The 4,780-nt window shown below is 39.7% G+C and overlaps 1 pseudogene; it reads right to left on the bottom strand.

Moving 5' to 3' along the window:
- Window positions 1-2,683: 2,683 nt before the first annotated feature.
- Window positions 2,684-3,437, bottom strand: LOC116895718 (annotated as a pseudogene).
- Window positions 3,438-4,780: the final 1,343 nt, after the last annotated feature.

Genomic DNA, 4,780 nt, shown 5'->3' with positions numbered 1-4,780 from the left:
AGTTGGTGGTTCTGTTTGCGAAGGTCATGGAACCTTTGGTAGGTAGAGCCTTGCTGGAGAAAGTGCATCGCTGGGGACAGGCTTTGAGGTTTAGAGTATAACTCCACTTTCCTTTCTTTCTTCATGCTTCCTGTGTGTGCATGATATAGGATCACTCTGCTTCCTGATTGCTGGCTGACCTCATGCCTCTGAGGACATGCCTTCCCACCATGATAGACATAAGTAAAAAAAAAAAAAAAAAACAAAAAAAAAAAAAAACAAAAAAAACCAAAAAACCAAAAAATCTGTTTTTCTTTAATATACTTTTACTGTTGTATTTCTGTCACAGCACCAGGAAATGGAAACATCTTCTAACTTCAGTCATTATAGGCTGATATTTCTTAAGCAAGGGTTTAACAGATTCTTCATTTAACATATATGCAAGAGTCACAATTTTGACTTTGACAGATTTGCTCTATCTTCAAATGCAAAATCCCATACAGTTGTACACTTTGGCTGAGGCTATGTGAAAGTGCTCTAAGAAGCATTCTGTTTCTCTGATAAAATGCATAAACCCTATGACCGGCCAAAAAATTACTTCCTTTTGTTTGCCAAGAGTTTACTTCACTTAGCAACTGCTTACAATTGCTATTACAATTAACAGAAAATTCAACTCAGTTTAAGCCACACGAAGTGTCTTCATCTTTCTCTAAATGCTGCAAGCTCACTCATTTACCTTTAGCATGTGAGAGTGCTCAAGTTCTTGGTCCTCCCAATGAAGATCTGAACTTCCTTCCTAGATACATTTCTCTACAATGTCTCCTCAGTTTCATTCACACTAACTGAATTATTTTCATGCTGAGTAAGACATGGTGTTAAAGGCAGTAGAGTTATATTGACAGGTATAATCAAGCCCTAATCAGGAGTGAGAAATAGGTCAATGTTGGGGTTCTCTTAGAACACCTGACTACTCTTGAAGGCATATAGCTATCCTGAAATGAATCTGAGAAATGTTAGAAAGACATCTGGATACTAGAAACCAATCACTATGGCCAATCAATCCACCATGGCCATAACTTCCTACTATGAAGTACCATTAAGGAGTATTCATCTTTCATCATGGTGTTCCAATATCTTTTGCTTCTGTCATATAAGATTCAACTGAATTTGAATCACCTATCCCAGTGTTAGAAAATAACAAGAATCTGAAGAGAGAAACCAAAGCTCCCCTATTCCCACTTAGTACAGCATTTAACATTCATAAATCCTACAAAGAAAATTATATGTCCACTGTATCATAGAGAAACTATAAATTCAGAGCTCACTAGATAGAGCTGAAATGACGGTGTCTGAGGCCTTGGTTTTATTCTGTAGCACTTATCAAATAAAGAATTAAAGGTAAAACAAACTACCTAAGCTCACTTTGCTGCTATGTGGATGATAGCCAAGCCTGGCTCTTCTGACTTGGAATATTGTTCTCTTTTCACTAAATTACACTGCTCCAAGTTTGATGACATTTATCAGAACACTCATTTTTAAAAAAAAATTTTTTTTATTTTACTTTTTCGGGCCAACATCCCCCTAACCCCTTCACCTCCCTTCTATATTGGTGTTCCCTCCCATCCTCCCCCCCATTACCGCCCTCCCCCCAACAATCACGTTCACTGGGGGTTCAGTCTTAGCAGGACCCAGGGCTTCCCCTTCCACTGGTGATCTTACTTGGCTATTCATTGCTACCTATGAGGTTGGAGCCCAGGGTCAGTCCATGTATAGTCTTTGGGTAGTGGCTTAGTCCCCTGGAAGCTCTGGTCGGGTTGGCATTGTTGTTCATATGGGGTCTCAAGCCCTTCAAGCTCTCCTTTTCAGTCCTTTCCCTAATTCCTTCAATGGGGGTCCTGTTCTCAGTTCAGTGGTTTGCTGATGGCATTCGCCTATGTATTTGTTGTATTCTGGCTGTGTCTCCGGAGAGATCTACATCCGCTCCTGTCAGCCTGCACTTCTTTGCTTCATCCATCTTATCTAGTTTGGTGGCTGTATATGTATGGGCCACATGTGGGGCAGGCTCTGAATGGGTGTTCCTTCTGCCTCTGTTCTAAACTTTGCCTCCTATTCCCTCCAAAGGGTATTCTTGTTCCCTTTTAAAGAAGGAGAGGAAGCATTCACATTTGGTCATCCTTCTTGAATTTCATGCAGAACACTCATTTTTACTATAAAAGTTTCCCATGATCCAGTGAGAACATTTTTAGGAAAAGAAGGGAAAATTATGTTTCCTAAACTCTTTGTAAAAAAATAACTTAGGAAAAAACACCATTAAAATTTTCTTTTTTTCCTTCACAAATAAACCAAGCTCTTCCAGGTTTACATAAGATTTGTAGCTAATCAGTGGTTGTGTACTTTCTTACACCTATTTGGTGTTTACATATTGTTTCATGTGACAACATAGAATTATGTTTCCCTATTTTTTAGTTCTATGTTGCTATGTGTCTAGTTGGTTTTGTTTGCTTTGTTTTGATGGAAATTGAAATCTTCACATACTTCTACTAAAATCAAGGCTGCCACATTGTTTTTCTCTGGTGTTGATGTAAAATCATCTATGTGCAAAGACTCCTTCAACTTAGGCTTATATGCAATGGCTTGGTGAGAGTCTTTTTTTTTTATGGTGAAAAAAAAGGTGTATATTTAGAATTAGCCATCTGGACTCACTTTAGATGGTCCCAATCTTGTTGGCAACATCTAGAGCATCATAATCAGGAGCCAAGCAAACTTATGTCTTCTTCTCTCCATCAAGCCTTACCAGGGTATTGACTTTAACCACATCAATGCCATAGAGTTTCTTCATGGCTTCTTTGATCTGGTGCTTGTTGGCCTTGACACCCACAGTGATCGCAAGCGTGTTGTCCTCTACTTTTTCATGGCTGACTTGGTGGTCTGTGGGGATTTGATGATAGCACAGTGGTCAAGCTTGTTTCTCCTGGGCACTTCCGCTGAGGCTCTTTTGGCTGCCTCTGGAGCTGCAGGGTCTTAGGCCACCAAAGAGTGGGTAACATTTGGATCTTTTTCTTTCTGTGGCTGTGGACGCCTTTCATCACTGCCTTCTTAGCTTTCAAGGCCTTTTCTTTGGCTTCAGCTTTGGGAGGGGCAGGAGCTTCCTTCTTCACTTTTGGCGCCATCTTGGCAAAAAGGGTTGCCCAGCCTTGGTGAAAGTCTTAACACTGACTAGAGAGGATGTCTTTACTCATGGGATCAACATGATTGTTCTAAACTCCAAATATGTGACTCTAGTTTGCCCCTCACCTTTTTGGGTGATCTTAAGAAGAAGGTAATTTGAAGGTCAACTCACTTAATTTAGCTTTGCCGTATGATATGAATAATAGCTCTAATTCTGGCAACTGTCCAAACATAAAGAGCAGTATGTCTTCCTGACTAGCTGTTTTAGTTTGTGTTTAATTGATGTGTAGAGACATCATGACATGGCAACACTTATAAAGGAAAAGCATTTAATTGAGCCTTGCTTCGAGTTTCATGGTCATCATGGCAGGGAGCAAGGGGACATGCAGGTGGACACGGTGCTGGAGAAGTAGCTGAGACTTATACCACCAGATCCGCAGGCAGCAGGAAGAGAGAGACACTGGACTTGGATTGGGCTTTTGAAACCTCAATGGCCACCCCCAGTGACACATTTCTTTCAACCAGGCCACACCTCTTAACTTTTTAAATACTGCCACTCCCTGGTGACCAGTTCAACTCTGTGAGCCTATAAACACCATTCCTACTCAAACTACCATATTAGAACAGAACTAAATTTCTTGGTTTTCAAAAAGAATTCAAATTCCTGTGTCCAACAATGACAGATGGCCACGATAACAGAATGCAATTCTATTAACTTATAAATAGTTCCAGAAGTAGTAATTGAGTTGCCTAGATCTATATTAAAATTTGAGATCTAGTAAAAATTAGAGGAAACTACTTAATTATAAGCATGTCTATATGAGTTGGTCTTAACTAAATCTTCTATAAAATTTAAGGAACAGTTTAGTAGGACTTCAAATTAATTTCTTTAGTTGGTATTCTATATTTCTATCCTTGTTGGAGAATTTCAAAATGTATAGTAGACAATCAGTTGAAAGTTCATCATGGAATTGTGAGGCTCACCCTTTTTAGCACTTTTACAGTTTATTTAAAAAGTTGGACTTTGTCTTTCTAACAGACATTTTCTCTTCTTTGCTGTAGAAACTATTTTTTCCATCCTTTGGCTCATCCACTGTTATTTGTCTCATGCAAATAATGGTCACTCCATTTCCCTTGCAATTACAGGTCTAGCTATAGACACACTGAAAGGGATGCCACAAAATTTACAATATTCAACAGACCTCTCACAGGAGACTTACTGGGGGAGGGGAGGGGGAGGGTAAAAAATGGCTGCCTCTAACAGGAATGGAGACAGCTATTGACAGGTCAAGCCTGGATGACAAGCTCTCTAGTGGGTATGGAATGTGCCCATAAGAAAAATAAGGTAACTGGAATTCCATTGCTTTGGCCCTCAGTGATGGCAGGACTGTTGCTGCTAAGTCATTGAGGTGAGGTGGGGGATGAGGGATGGAAAACTGAGTAACTTGGTTCCAGAATTTGGACAAAGAACTTTTGCCGGTTCTTTGAAAGCCCAGCACAGATGATATAGCTCTAATGAGTTATATAGGACAGTGTTGCTTTTTAAGAAATGTCTCCTCTTATTAAAAGTAGAAAGAGAGAGTTGTCTTAAGAATAGCCAGAGAGCTGTATGTTTGAATGTGATACATGCATT

This window comes from Rattus rattus, chromosome 3 (genome assembly GCF_011064425.1).
Source record: "Rattus rattus isolate New Zealand chromosome 3, Rrattus_CSIRO_v1, whole genome shotgun sequence".
Taxonomy (NCBI): Eukaryota; Metazoa; Chordata; class Mammalia; order Rodentia; family Muridae; genus Rattus; species Rattus rattus.
This window is presented reverse-complemented; position numbering and strand designations above follow the sequence as displayed.